The 20,594-nt window shown below is 35.8% G+C and overlaps 1 protein-coding gene across 5 annotated transcripts in view; it reads left to right on the top strand.

Annotated features, from left to right (window-relative positions):
- BAZ2B (bromodomain adjacent to zinc finger domain 2B) overlaps nucleotides 1-20,594 on the top strand; it is a 292,931-nt gene that overhangs the window by 51,326 nt on the left and 221,011 nt on the right. For 4 of the 5 annotated variants that reach the window (XM_072811219.1, XM_072811225.1, XM_072811199.1 and 1 more), the window contains exon 2: nucleotides 20,506-20,548. The gene's annotated coding sequence lies outside the window, so the exon portion shown is untranslated. Of the gene's footprint in view, nucleotides 1-18,735; nucleotides 18,757-20,505; nucleotides 20,549-20,594 lie in introns of those variants that run through there. The other variant, XM_072811200.1, reaches the window with a different exon arrangement.

Consider the following 20,594-nt stretch of genomic DNA (forward strand, 5'->3'; position numbering starts at 1 on the left):
TGCCGCGGGTCGTTGGCTTTTCTGGATAACATCATCACGTAGGGGGTAATTGCTATGACACAGTACATGCAAACTTCATATCTTTTTGATCCTTAATGAATTCGATGTTATTAGACATAAAATTTTGCCAATCTGGTTATTAAGTGATTCCTGATCATTATTTTTATTTCTCCCATTGCCTGATTGAATATCTTTCATTCATTTACTAGTCATCTAAGATTCTTCTTTTGTGATTTGCCTGTTGATATTCTTGGCCCATTTTTCGAACTTAAGTTGTCTATTTGTTATTCTATAGTTATAGCAATTGGAGCTATCTTTTCTCAGTGGCTTGTCTTTTCACTTTGATTAAAATGTCTTTGTTGTATAGAAATTTAAAAATTGTTAGTTTTTTCTGTTACGATTATGCTTTTTTTTAATTTAAAAATCTTTTCCCATTATTCCAGTGAATAACTCAAAATTTAGTAGCTTAATAACAACACTTATTATATTTTATGGTTTCTGCGTGTTAGGAATTCAGACAGGGTATAGCAGAGTTTCCTTTTTCTGCTCCATATGCCTCAGATGGAGTGACTGAAGTCTGGCAGCCGTAGGCTGGAATAATCTGGAGATTATTTTTAATAATCTTTACTCATGTCTTGTGTTTGATGCTGGTTGTTGGCTGGGGTCTCAGCATGGCTGCCAGCCAGAAATCCTATACACTTAACTTTTTTTGTTGATTAGAAACTAAAGGACAAAAACAAACAAAAAACTAAAGGACAATATTAAATAAAAATGATAACAACAAACATTTAGTTTTTTCTTGATCCTATTGGGAATACTTCTTTATTTTAGTTATTTGTTACTATCAATAATATGTTGTTGTGTTAAAAAAAACTTTTCTATTGTTCAACTAAGTTGGATAAGAGTTTTTTTTTTTAAGATTTTATTTATTCATGAGAGACAGAGAGAGAGAGAGAGAGAGAGGCAGAGACACAGGAAGAGGGAGGAGAAGCAGGCTCCATGCAGGAGCCCCATGTGGGACTTGACCCCGGGACTCTGGGACCACACCCTGAGCAGAAGGCAGGAGCTCAACCACTGAGCCACCAGGCATCCCTGGATAAGAGTTTTAATCACAATTTATATTAGATTTTACAGAATACATTTTTTTTTGCATTCTTGAGAAGATACTGTAATTTTCTCCTTTTAATTCACTAATAGTGTGACTAACATTAATAGCTTTTCAGAAATAGACCTGTCTTTGTATTCTCTGAATAGAAACTGCTTAGAGACACTATGTGGCTCAGTCATTTAAGAATCTGACTCTTAATTACGGCTCAGGTGATGATCTCAGGGCCAGGGATCAAGCTCCACAACAGACTCCGCAGGAGGTGTGGAATCTGCTAAGATTTTCTCTCTCCTGATTCTCTCTCTCCCTTTCCCTCTGAGCACCCCGATGCACCTCCCCTTTCTGCATGCTTGTGCACACTCTGTTTCTCAAATAAATAAATCTTTAGAAAAAGTGCTTAGTCATGATTTATTAATAGTATTTTAGTATTCTGCTAGATTTGATTTACCGGTTTATTTAAGATTTTGCAACTGAAATTGGTTCGGTTTTACTTTCAAAATTAATCTAGCTTCATAAAATGAGTCTTTTCCTCTTTATCTTCTCTCTTTTCCATAATAAATAAATAAATACTTAATCTAAAAGAAAACAGGTCGAGAGGGAAAAGAAAAAAATACTAATAAAAAAACAACATGATAGTAGATTTATACAGTGTTATTAATAATTATATTTAATGTACATAACCTAAATACTTCAATTAAGAGAAAGATTGTCAGATTGGACAAAAATGCAAGCGCCAACTATATGCTATTTAAAAGAAAAACCCCTTTTAAATATAAAGACATAGAATAAAGTAAAAGAATATAAAAGATATACTCTATAAATAAAAGAAAGTTGGATTAATTTCATTAATTTCAGACTAAGTATATCAAAGTAAGATATATTATCAAGACTACAGAAATTAATAACAAGGGGTTGCTTCCATCAAGAATTATGAAGACATAAAAATACTAAAATCACAGGCATCTAAAGAAAGTAACAAAATAAAATGAAAAACTTTATGTGAAATTTGAAATCTTATGTAAAATACATAATTTCCTAGATAAACATAAAGTATCAAAATTGCTTCTGCATTTTTATAAACCTTAGTAAATGAATAATCAAGAAAGAAACAGCATCTGCAATTAAAATTACCTTCCCCTAAGTAAGAAAAAAATAATCTTTAAGGAATGGTTACATTTTATATAGACTTTCTCAGTTTCAGTTTTGGAGCTATTACTTCATTGTGTTCTGGTTTCTTTTGTTGCTGAGCAATGGTCTGTCAGTATTCCTTATGAGATAACATGTCTTTCTCTCTTTGACATTTTTTGTGATTTCTTTTTATCCTACCCTAAAGTTCCACATCTAGGTGATGGGTATAGATGTGAATATATTTTTATTTGTCCTTCTTTGGACACAAAATATACTTTGAATCTGAGAAATGAATTCTTTCCTTAATTCTAACAAACACTCACTTGTTGATTCTTCAAATATTGCTTCTTTATTATTTCCTCCAATTCTTTTAGGACCTATGTTGGGGCTTTGTAGTATCTCCTACCAGTCTCTTAACTGTTTTTTTTTTTTTTTTACTAAGTTTATTGATACATAATTCATCTATAAAATGTACCCTTTTAAAAGTAAATATATGATACAAATCAGTGACTTTTAATATATATTCACAGAATTGTATAACCATCACCACTATGTAATATTAGGACTTCATGAAGAAATCCCATATATAAACTAGAGGTCACTCTCTACTTCCCACTTCTCTGACCTCTAGAAACCAGTAATTTACAGGTTTCCTACTCTTATGGACCCTAGAAACTAGTAATTTACTATCCTGGAAATTTCATATAAATGGAACCTTACAATATGTGATAAAGTTGCTTCTTTCTGTCCTTCCCATTTTGTGATTGGTTCTTTCATGTAACATAATGTTTTCTTTTAGGTTCACTCATGTCGTAGCATGTATTAGTACTTCCTTTCGTGTTACTGCTGAATCATCTTTCATTGCAGGGGTATGCCACATTTTGTTTATCCATTTATCAGGGATGGATATTTGAATAATTATGAATATTAAATACTTAAGAAAAATGCTGCTATGGCCATTCATGTACAAAATACATGTCAATTTTTTTTTTAAGATTTTATTTATTTATTCATGAGAGACACAGAGAGAGAGAGAGAGAGAGAGGCAGAGACACAGGCAGAGAGAGAAGCAGGGAGCAGGGAGCCCAATCTGGGAGCCCAATCTGGGAGCCCATGCAGGGAGCCCAATCTGGGACTCAATCCTGGGACTCCAGGATCATACCCTGGGCTGAAGGCAGGCGCTAAACAGCTGAGCCACCCAGGGATCCCCAACATGTCGATTTTTATGTGATATATGTTTTCAGTTCTCTTGGGTATATACTAGGAGAGGAATTGCTGGGTGACTAGGTAACTCAGTTTAACTTATTGCAGAACTGTTACATATTTTTCAAAGTGGCTGTAACATTATATAATGCAGTGTTCAAAGGCTCCAGTTTCTCGATATCTTCATCAACACTTGTTATTTTTTCTCTTTTTCACTTTAGCTATTTTACGGGGTCTGAAGTGTATCTTACTGTGTTTTGGATTCGCATTTTCCCAATGGCTGGTGTTGTTGAGCATCTTTTAATGTGTTTATCATTCATTTCTATATCTTCTTTAGATAAATTTTTATTAAAATCCTTTGCTCATTTAAAAATGTAACTGATTTTCAACAAATTGAGTTTTAAAGGCTTTTAATAAATATATTTTTATATAATTTCATTATTTATTTTAGAGTGAGAGAGTGGACGGTGGGGGATGGGAAGGACAGAAAGAGAGGGAGAGAGACTCTTAAGCAGATTCCACACTAAGTGTAGAGCCTGACACAGGGCTCCATTCACAAACCTGAGATTATGACCTGAGCTGAAACCGAGGGTTGGATGCTTAACTGCACCACTCAGGCGCCCAAGAGGTAGTAAATTCAAATTCTAGAACTTTTGGGGTCCCTGGGTGGCTCAGTCGGTTGAGTGTCTTACTGTCTGTTTTGGTTCAGGTTATGATCTCAGGGTGGTGGGATTGAGCCCTATATCTGGGCTTTGGGGCTGGGTGGAGAGTCTGTTTGGGATTCTCTCCACCTTCTCTCTGTGCCCCTCCCCCTGCTCTCTGTCTCTCTTTCTCAAATAAAATAAAATAACGAAAATCTTTAAATTTCAGAACTTTTTGGAGCTCTGTGTTAGGAACCAGGGATAAAGACTAAATACTTTTTTATTATATCACAAGCATCTGTTATATATGAGACATAATCATTGCTTTTATGAAAATTGGTATCTAGTAAAGGAAACAATAAAAAGATCTCAGTCATTTGAGATAAATTAATTAGTGAAAGAGATATGCACAGTATCTGATGGGGTATTAAGATCAGCACTTATCCAGGCTGCAAGGAGTGCTAAAAGTTGGCATTGGGGTTGGAGGGCAGATGCCAGAGGTTAGAAAAGGGTTTCTGATAGAAGTTGCTTTTCTCTAGACAAAAGAAGAGAAGGCAGAGAGAGAAGGGTAAAAAGTGTCCTGGGGCTAGAAATGACAGGAAAAGTTCATTCAAAATGAGATCACTTTCCCCTCAGGGTGATATATTAGAGAGCCTTTCAAATCAAGTATTACTCTACTTTTTTATCTCTTGCACTCAACTATACAGTGAAATCACATTTAAAACACTGGAATGATATTGTCCATATTCTTTTTTTTTTTTTTTTTTTTTATGATAGTCACACAGAGAGAGAGAGAGAGGCAGAGACACAGGCAGAGGGAGAAGCAGGCTCCATGCACCGGGAGCCCGATGTGGGATTCGATCCCGGGTCTCCAGGATCGCGCCCTAGGCCAAAGGCAGGCGCCAAACCGCTGCGCCACCCAGGGATCCCTTCTTTTTTTTTTTTTTTTTTAAGATTTTATTTATTTATTCACAAGAGAGAGAGAGAGAGAGATGTGCAGACACATAGGGGGAGAAGCAGATTCCCTACTGAACAGGGAGCCTGATGCAGGACTCAATTCCAGGACCCTGGGATCATGACCTGAGTTGAATGTAGATGCTTAACCAACCGAGCCACCCAGGTGTCCCCAAAATATATTTTTTACCATGAGAAATTTTAAGGTTTTTTTTTTTTAACATGTTTTTGCTTTAAAAAATTCTCAATCTACCAACTTTAAAAAGGAAGCAAACATTTGCATCTTTTTATACTATTTCCTCTTAATATGAGAAAACTTGCTGATTAAATGGATAATTACATAAGTTCAGCACTAAATCTGTTTTTGTGTAGTAAACTTCTTTACTTGTTTTGTTTAGGTATATGATAAGAAAAGGGAGAACACAGCCTGCACATTTTGCTGTATGTTGGTTATTCTTGGGTTGCTGCAAAAACAATCATTATTTCATCCTGAATAGCTCGCTTCACAGTTTATTTAGAAACTAAAGGCAGCTATTCTCTTTGAAATGTTCCAGCTTTTATGCTTATTTAATTCACTAGCAGTTTGAGAATAAAAATCTTTTTTTAAAAAAAAATTATTTACTTATTCATGAGAGAGACAGAGAGGCAGAGACATAGGTACAGGGAGAAGCAGGTTCCCTGTGGGGAGCCCGATGTGGGATTCAATCCCAGGACCCTGGGAACATGACCTGAGCCGAAGACAGACACTCAAACGCTGAACCATCCAGGTGCCCCCAAAATAAGAATCATCTTTAAATTTAAATCTTTATGCATTGTTTTGAGAACAGACTGGGTAGCATTAATATGTAATACTGTATATCACTGTGATAATATCACAAATATCGATTGAAATTTAAATCAAGGCATGATTTGTTCTGGAGTAGATGGCATACATTAATTGTTACTTGATAAATGCTGCCTGCGCATCACTAGGTAGAGCAGAGATCATGCCAAATAATGTTAGAGGGTAGGTCATAGAAAACCTAACACAAGGAAAAGAATAGTAAATGGTATGATAAAATTCATTCGCTATGGCAGTGGTGAACTAAAATTATATATAATAAAACTTATTCAAGTGATTAAACTTATTAACAACTCTTCATGATCTTGTCCTCTTCTCCCAGTAAATTCAGTTTTTTTTTTGTTTTGTTTTGTTTCAAATTCTCTTAAGGATCACATTCTTCAGAAACTCACAAATGTTCTTTTCACCATCTTTTTTAGCATGAATTTAAGCTGCTGATTATATCCGGTTAACTAGCTTGATGATCAGTATCTTATATTCCTAGAACTTTAAAGAAAAATGTTGCTTATTCAGACCAGAGTATTCCATATCTTTGCTATTGAAAGAGTCAAACTAGCATTGCCTTTAAAGCTTCAAATGAGACTTCTAAAGTTTTTTTTTAAAGCTTTTCAACCTGCATGAAGAAGTCAATGAGCATGCAGGTATTATATACTTTACTTCCTCAAGCTGTAATCCATTTGTTAGTTTCTTTTGAAATGCTTCAAGCTGTTTTAATATCCACCTTTTTTTTCTGATTATTTGACAATTGCCAGTTTTTGTTGAAATGTTAAAACAATATGCCTCTTTATGGATACCAACTGTTCATTAAATAGGCAACACATTTGATAGTGAGGAGGAAGAAAATTCATAGGCAGTGCAAGAATTTGTATTGATATTGGTTAGCATTATACAATAGATCCATACAACATGGAGATGTGTTTTCTGCCTCAAAATAGTTTTGATCTTACATCATTTACACAAATTATAATTTATTTTGTCACTCCTAATCAGAACTCATAATAGATGAGAATCTTTAAAAATTCATTGTGAACTAAACTTTACAACAAAATGATAAGTAACTCAAAGAAGGGGCAGAGGATTTAAACATTTCTCCAAAGAAGATATACAAATGGCAATAAGCACATGACAAAGTGCTCAATATCATTAGCCATCAGGAAACGCAGAGCAAAACCATAATGAGATAATACTTCAGACCCACTGGGATGAGTATTAAAAAAATGGAAAATAACAATTGTTGGCAAAGGTATGAAAACTTGGGTATCTCATATACTACTTGTGGGAATGTAAAGTGCTACACCCATGTTGGAAAACAGTTTGGCAGTTACTCAATAAGTTAAATATAGAATTACCATATGACTCAAAATTCCTGTTCTTAGGTATATATATCTAAGAGAACTGAAACTTTACGTCCACACAAAAATTTGTATATGAATGTTTATAGTGTTATTCATAAGGACCAAAAGGTGGAAACAACTAAATGTCTATTAACCAATGGTTGGATAAGATGTGCATATAATTGAATATTATTCATCTGTTTAAAAGAGAATGAAATACTAATATATGCTATAGTATGGATGAGCCTTGAAAACAGTATACTAAGTGAAGGAAGCCACACAGAAAACGTCACATATTATGATTCCATATATGTGAAAGTGTCCAGAATAGGCAAATTCACGGAGACGGAAAATAAATTAGGGATTGCTAGGGGCGGGGAGGGAGAGTCTGGAGGAGAATGGGAAATGACTACTTAATTGGCATGATTTTTCTCTTTGGGATGATGAAAGTGTTCTGGAATTAAACAGTTTCTCAACATTGTGAATATACTAAAACCACTGAATTGTACACTTTAAAATTGTGAATTTTATGTAATCGTGTATTTATCTCAATTTTAAAATCCATTTTGATTTCTAACATATTTTGGGGAGGAATGCCTGAAGTAGGTAGAATACTTCTCTGGAATGTTCACATCTTTTCCTAGAAGTAAAGTTATATGTGACATTCTTGAACTCTATTTAGCTGCTGAAATGCTCTTAAGTATTATGCCATTGGCCGGTCTCTGAGGAATGTTAAAGAAATAGCTGTTCAAAACTGATTACTTTATTTATTGCTAGAATCTTTTTGACAACTCCATAGAAAGACTTTCCTCAGGTCTCAGCAAGCTTTCTTCCTTCAAAAAAATGATTTAACTTTATGAGTACTGTGAATAACCTAAATCAACAAAAGCTGCATATGGCAGTCACTTCTTCGCATTGATTATCAGGAAACCTATCTTGGGTCGCCCCTGTTACAAGGGTTACAGGGCTTTGTGGCATGCATTTTCTTTTAAAGATTTTATTTATTTATTTATTTGTGAGAGACACGCAGAGAGAGAAAAAGAGGCAGAGACATAGGCAGAGAGAGAAGCAGGCTCCATGCAGGGAGCGGGACTTTATCCATGCATGCGGGACTTGATCCTGAGACTCCAGAATCATGTCTTGAGCCAAAAGCAGATGCTCAACTGCTGAGCCACCCAGGCATCCCATGGCATGCATTTTGAAACTAACTTTATTCTTGGCCTAATGTTATTTTTTTTGCTCTCAATTTCTAATTTTAATTTGTGTATTATGTACCTAAATGTATTACTTCATATCTTATTTTAGAACAGGACAGAGTATAAAAATACACAAGGAATTGAGGCACCTGGGTGGAATAGTTGGTTGAGTGCCTGACTCTTGGTTTTGGCTCAGGTTGTAACCTCTGGGTTGTGAGATCGAGCTCTGAGCTGGGCTTCGAGCTCAGCATGGAGTCTGCCTGGGAACTCTCTCTGGCCCTTCCTACTGCATGCAAGTATAAGCATGCACACACACATGCTCTCTCACTCAAATAAATAAATCTAAAAAAATATACAAGAAATAAAGAGTCTTAGAGGGAAAAAAGCTTAAAATGCAAATGTGTTTGAGTAACATAACTAAATTAATTTACACTAATATGTAATCACTTGTCTTTATAGTGTTCAGATTTTTATATAACTATTTAATTCTTGTGGCATTTTTATTTAAATTCCAATTAGTTAACATACAGTGTAATATTAGTTTCAAGTGTACAATATAGTGATTCAACACTCCCGTACAACACCCGATGTTGATCACAAGTGTATTCCTTAATCCCCATCACCTGTTAATAACTGTATAATTCTTAACTTTGTTTAGGAGGCAGGGAAACATTGTAGAAAGTAATTAATAAGCAGAGAGAAGGGAACTCTGGAAATGATGAAGGTTTGTGTAAATAATTGATATGTCAATTGCTTTCTGTTTTGAGTAAAGTGATGAGTGGAGAAGAGATGGTGCTGGAAATCCAAAAGTGGAAATGGGTCAATACAGTGGAGGGAAAAAGGAAAATACAGTGGAGATGCTTTTAAAAATTGCTAGCTTTACTCTTTTATCTAATGTTGATCCTATTTAAGCCCTAGTGTGCATAATCAAATAAAAGCTGTGTATGGCATTATTTTTACACTGTGCAGCTGCATGTGTATAGCTTAGAAGGACATTGCTGTCACATCATAAAATACATCAACATTGCTTTGCAAAATCTTTTTAACATGACAGCCTTTATTATAAAGTAATACTCTTTCTAAGGGATTTTTAACCTAATTATATATATATAATATTTTTCCCCTATGATTTTCAATATAATTTCCTTATAACCCTTAAATTAATTACATGTCTTATATTTATTATCTTTGCATTTCTAGCAGCAAGGACAGATTTATGCATTTATTAGATGCTTAGTAATCATTGATTTTGCTTCTGTAATTTTCTCCATCATCATCCTTTTTTTTTCTCTACATCATCTCATCATATATACATGCTGTTCTGTTCCCTCATTTTAATACAAAAATATTTCAAGACTCTACATCCCCTTTTAGCTGTAGTACCATTTCTGTACCGTCCTTTAGAGTGAAACCAGAAACTCCTTCAAAGAGTTGTCCATATATGCCACCTCTACGGCCTCATCACACTTTCTTTGCTTTACTTATCCTATTCATGCCTTTGTCTTCAGCATTCCACTGAGAACAATCTTGTCATGGGCACCAGTGAATTTACCTCACTAAATCCAATGGCCATTTCTTAGCCCTCAGGTTAAGTATTGTCCAGCAACATTTTGCCACAGTTGACCATGTCCTCTCTCCTGAAACATTTTATTTGGATACTTAACTTTGCCAAAGCCAAATTATTTTTTTTTTAAGATTTTATTTATTTATTCATGAGAGAGAGAGAGAGAGAGGCAGAGACCCAGGCAGAGGGAGAAGCAGGCTCCATGCGGGTAGCCCGATGTGGGACTCAAGCCCAGGTCTCCAGGATCAGGCCCTGGGCTGAAGACAGCGCTAAACCGCTGAGCCACCCGGGCTACCCTAAAGCCAAATTCTTAATACTGTCATCACAACCACCACCAAACCTATTTCTCCCTATTGTCCTCTATCTCAGTGTGTGACAGCTTATTCACCCAATTGATCCGATGAAAACCTTGAAGTCATTTTGGACTCTGATGCTTATTTCTCTTAATCCACCAGCAAGCAAATATCTAACCACTTCTACCATTGACATGGCTACCATGACAGTCCCCTCATTTCCGCCTGAATTACTACAGTTCTCTAAACTGGTCTCACTGTTTGATTAATCTCTTCCTTTCCTATTCCCAGGATTATTCTGTATACAGTAACAAGGGTGTTTGTTTGTTTTTTTTTTAATCAGATCACATCACTCCTTTATGAAATCATCCCTTATGGCTTTCAGCACAGCTGGAATGATATCCATCTATTACTGTTGCTTTCCAAGTCCTCTGTGCTCTGTGCCTAGTTCTTCTACCACTGACTTCTAACTTATTGTGCACCAATACTGTACCTTCTCGTCATTTTTTCAAAACACCTAAGCCTTTCCACCTCGGGACATTAGCACTTGATATTCTTTCTACCTGAAACATTCATTCTTGCTTCATTCTGATCTCTGGGCAGTAATCTTCTCAGATGGGCCTTTCTTGCTATCACTGCATCTCCTTACCCTTCATTGTAGTACTTTTCACTATGAGAAAGGCTATAATTTTTGTACTTTTTGGTTGTTTGTAGGCCTGCACAATTTCTGTATAGGTTCTGTGAAGACAGAGACTTTGTCTTCACTGCCATATTTCATTTTTCACTGCCGTATTTCCAGGTCTAGCACAATGCCTGCCACATAGAAAACTCTTGATTAATAGTTAATAAATGAACAAATGAATCCCTTGATTTGATTAATGTTTTAATGTGTGTATTAGTGAAAGAAAAATTTAAGGTTGGTTTGTGATTTATATAAGATTTTCACTTGTTAATTTTTTTATTATTGTGGTGAAATATATATAACATTAAATTTCATATTTTAGCCACGTTTAGAATATGGTTCAGTGGGGACGCCTCAGTGGCTCAGCTGTTGAGCATCTGCCTTTGGCCCAGGGCATGATCCTGGAGTCCAGGGATCGAGTCCCACATTGGGCTCCCTGCATGGAGCCTCCTTCTACCTCTGCCTGTGTCTGTGCCCCTCTCTCTTTCTGTGTTTCTCATGAGTGAATAAATAAAATCTTAAAAATATATATATATAGTTCAGTGGTATTGAGTATATTTACACTGTTGTACAGCCATCACCACCATCCATCTTCTGAACTTCTGCATCTTCCATAATTGAAACTCTGTACCCATTAAACAAGAACTTCCCGTTCTCCCCTCCTCCAGCCCCTGGCAAATCACCATTTTACTTACTGTTTTATGAATTTGACTATTCATGTACCTCTCATAATAAGTGCCTTACATCACAATATGTTAAGAATCATACTGAGTTTGTCCTGTTGTGACTGGCTGGCTTAGTCCTGTTTGGACAAAATACCATAGACTGGGTGGCTTATAAACAATAGAAATTTGTTTCTCACAGTTTGGGAAGTTGGGACATCCAAGATAAAGGTGTGGACAGATTTGGTGTGTGGTTAGGGCCTGCTTCCTGGTTCATAGACGGCTGTCTTTTTGCTATAACTTCACATGGTGGAAGGGACAAGGAAGTTCTTTGGGGTCTCTTATTTTATAAGGGCACTAATTCCATTCAGGAGTGTTCTGTTCTCATGACCCTCAAATCCCACTTTCAAGTGTCATCACATTAGGGATTAGATTTCAACATATGAATTATGGCAGGGTGGGAGAGGACACAACCATTCAGTCTGTAGCACCAGTTTATTTCATTTAGTATAATGTTTTTAGGATTCATCTAGATTCTTGCTGTTAAATGTTTTTAAGTTGAAATTTTTTTCACTAAGTACATAGCAATTAATTATATCAATGCCTTATACTTCTCTTTCATCTGTGTACCTCTAAAAACTTTATAAGCATAATTAACTAAACTTCACAACCTCAGTGTAAAGTAGATAATTATGGTATCGCAAACTGAAGTTCTAAGAGATTGCCTAAGGTCTATAATAAGTATATGCCAAAATTCTTTTTTTTTTTTAAAGATTTATTTATTTATCATGATAGACACAGAGAGAGAGAGAGAGAGAGAGGGGCAGAGACACAGGAGGAGGGAGAAGCAGGCTCCATGCTGGGAGCCCATCATGGGACTCGATCCTGGGACTCCAGGATTGCGCCCTGGGCCAAAGGCAGGCGCTAAACCGCTGAGCCACCCGAGGATCCCCATTATCTGCCAAATTTCTGAATGAGGACCAGGGTTATGTAATTTATTATTGAAAGCTTTAGACCAGATTTCTTGTTTATGATGAAATCATTCAAGGGTTCTAAGAAAAAATAGTGATAATAATTATTTAATATTCATGACAACATTCTTTTATTTTTTTTTTAAGATTTTATTTATTTATGAGAGACACAGAGAGAGATAGAGAGGCAGAGACACAGGTAGAGGGAGAAGCAGGCTCCACGCAGGGAGCCCAATGCAAGACTCGATCCCAGGACCGAAGGATCATGCCCTGGGCCAAAGGCAGGCACTAAACCGCTGAGCCAACCCAGCATCCCCACAAAGTTCTTTTAATAGAAAAGGAAACAATATATATTATCTGAAACCTAGTTTTTTTATTAGTAATGGCAAATTTAGTTATTGGATCTAACAATTTTTTTGCCTTTATCTTGTTACATTGTTTAATTGCCTCATGAATCTTAATAGCCATAGTGTAAATTGGATATTTGAAGTTGGATTAGAATAGTTTCATTTCAATCTTGTTTTTTAAAGATTTATTTATTTATTCATTCATTCATTCATTCATTCATGAGACACACAGAGAGAGAGAGACAGGCAGAGACACAGGCAGAGGGAGAAGCAGGCTCCATGCAGGGAGCCCAACGTGGGAATTGATCCCTGGACCCCGGGACCACACCCTGAGCCAAAGGCAGACACTCAACCACTGAGCCACCTAGTTGCCCCCGCCCCCCCCCCCTTTTTAAGGCAGTCTTGTAAGTGGCAAATATTGATTGGTAGGACTAAGACTCTGATTTTGATAAATACTAAAATTTCCCTGTAATCATATTCAGATAATGTGCTTAACTTAGTTAATAGTAATTCCTGTCGGCTTTACCTCTTTGTGTTGCTACAATTTGATTTGAATTTCCTAAAGAACATAGAGAAATAAAAGTACAGTCAAAACAGCATATAAGTTTTCTCAAATGAAACTCTTCATTATGTTACTTCACCCAAGTGATTAGTTCATTTTTGGATATTGTGTATATATTAACCCCAGGAATGTTTCAACACTGATTAGCAGTACGACCCACTTTCTTCCTCTACTGGATGACCATTTATGGCATTAAGGCAGAAACCTATGAACTAGTAAGTAAAGATTTTGAGAAGTGCTAATTAGTTTTGAAAGAATAGGGTGGTAAAGTTGAGGAAACCATGCAACTTATATATACTCAAATTTTTTGAGGATAGTTCACCAAGTCTAATAGCTGGTTGTACTTTGTTTGCATGGTTTCTATTATCAGCAAAATTTTATGAAGTTACCATTGAGCTCTAGCTAAATTTCATGTAATAAGACTTATGTTAGTTGTTGAAAAATTTGGTGAGTTAACCTTTGGGGATTATGGCTTTTCTAGAGACGTTTCAATCATACGTAATAATAAGGATGAGCATTCCATATGAGGAAAATGATTCATTTGAAATCATTGACCATACAAGAAGTGCTTTTAAATTATCTTTGTTTATATTTGGTCTTACCTGATCTAGTAGTACAGACAATGAGTTGTTTAGTTGAAGAGAGTAGTAAGCTTGGAGAGGGTGATAAAAAGTTAAAATCCTGGTAATTCATTTCTTTAAGGCTTTAAAGAGATTATATATACTTTTTTGCTTTTGCTTTTGTTTAGCACTTAAGGAAGCTCTCCTAAGGGAGATCTCACTTTGTTCTAGGTTGTAATATGACAGAAGTTTTATTTTAGTATTATTTTTTGAAGATTTACTTATAGAGAGAGGAAAAGAGCAGGAGGGGGGGACAAAGGGAGAGGGAGAGAGAGAATCTCAAGCAGACTCCCAACTGAATATGGAGTCTGACCTGGGGCTTGATCTGAGGACTCTGAGATCATGACCTGAGCTGAAATAAAGAGTTGGATGCTGGGCAGCCCTGGTGGCGCAGCGGTTTAGCGCCGCCTGCAGCCTGGGGTGTGATCCTGGGGACCCTGGATCGAGTCCCACATCGGGCTCCCTACATGGAGCCTGCTTCTCCCTCTGCCTGTTCCTCTGCGCCCCCCCCTCTCTGTGTGTCTCTATGAATAAATAAATAAAATTAAAAAAAAAAAAGAGTTGGTTGCTTAACCGAGTGAGCCATCCAGGCGCCCCAAGTTAGAAGTTTTAAAATGAAAACCTGTAATTTGCCTTATTCTTACACTTCTGTTGGGAGGCTATAGAGTCATCTCTTTCTAACTTTCTGAGTTTGGGCTTCTGATTATTTCTAAAGGCAGGTGTTGAATTAATCAACAGCAGGTTTTGAACTAAAGGCCTACTTACCCTACCAGAAAGCCTGATGAGGTCTTCAAAGCAAATAGTGCCAACAATATAGAACCTAGGTATGATGATGCTTTTTGATAAAAAAAATTATAAATGGTCAAAATAAAAATTGAAGGCTTTGAATTGGTGAATCTGTAGGACTCCTTATTTCTTTTAGTTCTATAAGTTATATGAACACTTCATTTCAGGTAGTCGGTCAGCTGTCAGTTTTAAGGGTAGGATGTTCCATCCTTTTTATTAATTTCAGTGTATTTTAGCATGATTTAATGTGCTATTGCATGAGTAATTGGATGTACTGCCTTCATATTCTCTGTGAACATTAAGGAAAGAAGCACATCAGATATTTTACTATATACCCTGCTTAGACACAGTTGAAATTGAGGACAGGAGGCATTCAGTGAGTATGATATACCAAAAATACGGCTTGGAATTGGAACCCATAGCTATTAACAATGTCTATTTTACTTTCTTTTTCGGCTTTGGATGTCCTCCCCCATGAAAGCAGTAAAACAACTTTTAGCCTGGATGCCAGTGTTTGTACAGATCAGGAGATGATTCTTATTTCTTTATTTGCATGTAAGATTGATGTCTATCCAGCTTGAGAAAGCTGCTTAACAAAGTTTATGTTTTATTGTTTATAATGTCTTTTTTTAAATTTATTTATTTATTCTTAAGAGACACAGAGAGAGAGGCAGAGACATAGGCAGAAAGAGAAGCAGGCTCCCTGCAGAGAGCCTGATGTGGGACTCGATCTCAGATCCTGGGATCAGGACCAGAGCCAAAGGCAGGGGCCCAACCGCTGAGCCATCCAGGCATTCCTATAATGTCTTCTATTTCTATATTCACTTTAGACTGAGATAGCAGGTTTTTTTTCATATATACCATATTACATAATTAGTTAAAACTTTTGCTATTAAAGTTTGCTCATCTGTTTTTCTTAAAACATTATAAGAAAGGGAAAACAGTTAATAGCAAAAGAGGCTCTTAAGAGAGATATGGGCTATCAAAGTTGTTAATAAAATAAATTACTTTTTTTTCTATGTTCTATTGAGGCTTTAGTCTTTTTTTTTTTTTAATTTTTATTTATTTATGATAGTCATACAGAGAGAGAGAGAGAGAGAGGCAGAGACACAGGCAGAGGGAGAAGCAGGCTCCATGCACCGGGAGCCCGATGTGGGATTCGATCCCGGGTCTCCAGGATCGCGCCCTGGGCCAAAGGCAGGCGCTAAACCGCTGCGCCACCCAGGGATCCCTTTTTTTTTTTTTTTAATTTTTATTTATAGGCTTTAGTCTTAATGATAGATGTTCTACCCAGCAGAACAAATTAAAGCAAATTGAAACTTTTATTTTTCTTTTAAGATGTATTTATTTATTTGAGAGAGAGAGAGCACGTGAGTGGAGAGGGGGACAGAGGCAAGAGAATCAGACTCCCACTGAGCTCAAAGCCTGATGCAGGGCTCTATCTCATGACCCATGAGATCTTTTTTTTTTTTTTAATTATTATTTATTTATGATAGTCACACACACACACACACACACACAGAATGAGAGAGAGAGAGAGAGAGGCAGAGACACAGGCAGAGGGAGAAGCAGGCTCCATGCACCGGGAGCCCGACATGGGATTCGATCCCGGGTCTCCAGGATCGCCTGGGCCAAAGGCAGGCGCTAAACCGTTGCGCCACCCAGGGATCCCATGACCCATGAGATCTTGATCTGAGCCAAAACCAAGAGTCCAACTCTCAACCAACTGAGTCACTCAGGTGTCCCTAAGGCAAATTGAAACTTTTTAATAGGCAATATAAATGCAATCTGAAAAGGCTTATAATTCAATTCTCAAAAACCCAAGACTTTTCCCATGTATCTTAGGATACATTAAGGATGATACAATAAATCTTTTTTTTTTCCCCACCAGACATAAACTTGAAAGTTATTCAAAGATAAAATAATTCCTTTCTAAATTTGGAGCGATTTTTCTAAAATGAACATACCATACCCAACACAGTTGAGGGTTTTTTTCCCCACTTCTAAAAAAAATAGAGAAAAACATTTTTGATATTTAGGAGAATCATTTACAGTTCGATCCTGGTGTGCTGTCAGAATTGTTTAATTCTAATATGGTAGTCACTCTCTACCAGTGGCTATTTAAATCTAAATTAAAAATAATTAAAATTAATTAACATTTAAAAGTTGCTTAATCATAGTAACCATATTAAAATTGCTTAATAGCAACATTTGGCTGTGAGTTGGATAGTGGACGGCTGATACTGAGCATTTCAATCATTGCAGAAAGTTACATTGCCTGACACTGGATAAAGTATTCCATTGGTGGTAGATTATGTTTTTACCAGTTTCCTCAGTAGTTTTCTAATATTTACAAGTATATTCTTCTTCCCTCCTAAAAAAAAATATTGCTGATTAGGGCCTGTGATTTTTTCTTTTTTTTTTTTCTTTTTTTTTTTTTTTTTAAGATTGGCAGAGACACACAAGGAGCGAGGAGAAGCAGGCTCCATGCAGAGAGCCCGATGCGGGACTCAATCCCAAGACCTTGGGATCACACCCCGAGCCAAAGGTAGACACTCAACCACTGAGCTACTCAAGCCTCCTGATTTTTTTTTTCTATTGAATAATTTCCCTAATTAAAAATATTAATGGTCAGGATTTGAAATAGCTAGATGAGGGTAGAAGCATGTTTAGAATTTTAAGAAGTCTTTATTAAACCTTAAAAATGTATGCCAAAATATATGTAGTTGTGAATCTTTAAAAAGAGAGTGGTAGAAACAGGCTTCCTATGTCTGCAGTCCAAGACTGCCAACACTGAAACGGCCTAGAAGTAGCATGTGATTTGTAAGATTATTTTTTCTTTTCTTTTCTTTTTTTTTTAAGATTTATGTATTTATTTTAGACTGAGAGAGCGAGCATGGGGGGAAGCCACAGAGGGAGAGGGAGAGAGAAATTTCAGTAGACTTTACTCCTGTCACAGGGCTCAATCCCATCATACTGAGAACACAATTTGAGCTGAAACCAAGAGTTAGATATTCAACCCACAGCAGGTGTTTCTGTGAGATTATTTTTCATGTGTAATAGAAATAGATTTATTAAATAATAAAAATATTTTTATTGTATAGCCACACTTCGAAAAGAACAAACACAGCAAAAACATTAAACTGATACATAAATGAATGATTAAATATTTAATGACTATTATTTTAATACATTTTTTTATTTTTTTATTTTTTATTTTTTTAAAGATTTTATTTATTTATTCATGAGAGACACAGAGAGAGAGAGAGGGAGGCAGAGACACAGGCAGAGGGAGAAGCAGGCTCCATGCAGGGAGCCTGATGTGGGACTCGATCCCGGGTCTCCAGAATCGTGTCCTGGACTGAAGGCGGCGCTAAACCGCTGAGCCACCGGGACTGCCCTAAATACATTTTAGAGGTAAACAGCATATACTTCTATATTCAGATTGAGGTGAGAAAAATTAGATATTCTGTTCATTTATTCTTCTGAATCTTTTCAATAAACTGGGTAGGGATAGATAACCTTTCTCTGCGTGTGTTGAGACTTCTGTGGTGTCGTCAGGTGAAGGTTAAGACTTGAGTATGTTAAAATCAATTACATAAAGATTTTTGGGGTGCCTGGGTGGCTTAGTCAGTTAAGGATTTGCTTTCTGCTCAGGTCATGATCCCAGAGTCATGGGATCTAGCCCTGCGTCAGGCTCCCTCCCTGCTTTGCAGAGAGAGCCTGCCTCTCCTTCCCCCTCTGCTACTCCCTCTGCTTGTGCTCTCAATCTCTCTCTGTCAAGTATATAAATCAAATCTTTTTTTTTTTTTTTTTTAAAGCCTAGCTTTCTGTTTTGGGGCAGAAGAAGAGGAAAAATAAAGATAGGTAAATGTTAATTACTGAAAGATTTCTTATATAATTGTATATCTTGACCTATCCCACAATTTAACACTGGTAGGTGTTCTCTAAGTATAAATATGGTGGAGATTTTCCCTGTGCATATTTACTGAAATGGTGACTTGTAGAGAAATAGCACATAACCAATATATTAGTTGAATTGTGTTTTCATAAAATGTGATATTGCTTTTTATATATGTAATTTGAATACATTTCCTAGTTTCAAGATGATTTTAAAGAATTACCTTTCCTTGTAAAAGCCACTTAGGATTTTTATGCGAAGCTTTAAGATTTATCTGGCTTTATCTAGTGTCATTTGAATTTTATATATATTTTTTTCTTGCATTTGCAAGTACCCAGTGAACCATGTGTAAAAATTGTTACCATGATGAAGGAATGCCTTTGCTACTTTTATGCTATTAGCTTTAGAGCTTTAAATATAGTATGCAGTTTTAACTATATAGTCTTAATTACCTTGTATTTTTTCCAAAAAATAAATAAAAAATAAAACATTTTTTATTCAGTCACAAATATTGTTTGAATGTAACTATCTTAATAACTTTCAGAACTCTGAATTACAGAGTTTTATACAATGTATGATTGCTTCTTTCATAAGGCTTTTTTGTATTGACATTTTATCATCATGAGATTGTGTGTGTGTTTGTTTGTTTAAAGTAGAGTCCACACCCAATGTGGGGCTTGGACTCACAACCATGAAATTAAGAGTCATATGCTCTACTAACTGAGCCAGTCTGGTGTCCCACAAGACTGTTGATTGCCTTAAGTTGAGAGCATAATGCTCTTGAAGGCAGGTCTTTGGATACAGAGGGTAATATGTTGGCAGAATGGAATGGATGGAAGGTGTGAGATAAGAAAGGAATCAGGGAAAACTCAGGTCTCTGTCCTCGGACAAGTCATGCATCTCTCTAGCATCTATTTTCCATGAGTGTATAATAAGAAATATCTCTTTCCCGCTACTTTGAAAGAATTGTTGATGAAATAATATACAAAGGCCCTTTATGAATATTAAAACATCATAACATTGTGTTTTTTTTAACACGAAACATTTAAAAATTTACCTTAAACCATGCCTCATTAATTGAGAAATATCAAAAAGCTTAGATTTTACAGGGTTAAGAACTCTAAGCTCTCTATAGTTCAGGAAATAGTTTAACTTAAATAACTTCCCTTAGGTTTATAGTGTATACCTCCTTCCAAATGACATTTTCCTTCTGTATAGTTTTGTCACTTCTCATAAGTATTAGCATGAGGCCATTTCTCCTATTAATTGATAATAAATTGATAATATAGTCATAGGACGAACTGCTAATCTGATCGTAGAGAAAAAGTTATCTATAAATAGTACCTGTCTCTCTTGTATATAGTGTATTTAAGATACTGTGATTCTCTTCTTAGTATTTGAAAGCAAATACTTGAAAACAAATAAAAAGCAACACAAATGTCCTATGGTTTATTTACTAATATGTTAACCCTGGGGTGTTACTGATTATAAACAAAACATAATCTATCATGCTATAATAAATAATGACCTATAAACAAACTGCAAGTGTTATATATTTGTATCATACCAATTGTACTTTTCCTGACATATTTAGATTCATTTAAATATGACTTATGGCATTAAGAAAGACAAAAATGCTAAACAAACGCTTTAGCTTCTAAATGACTTACTCAAATATGATTCAGCTGAATGCTATTTCTGTTTTCCTATTGCAGATTTCTCAACAGTGATGTCACAAGATTGACCACATTGATCACAGTAAGACCAAAATAATTAATCTTTTAAGGATGTTTTATTTTTCTCC

Source organism: Canis lupus, chromosome 34 (genome assembly GCF_048164855.1).
Source record: "Canis lupus baileyi chromosome 34, mCanLup2.hap1, whole genome shotgun sequence".
NCBI classification, from domain to species: domain Eukaryota; kingdom Metazoa; phylum Chordata; class Mammalia; order Carnivora; family Canidae; genus Canis; species Canis lupus.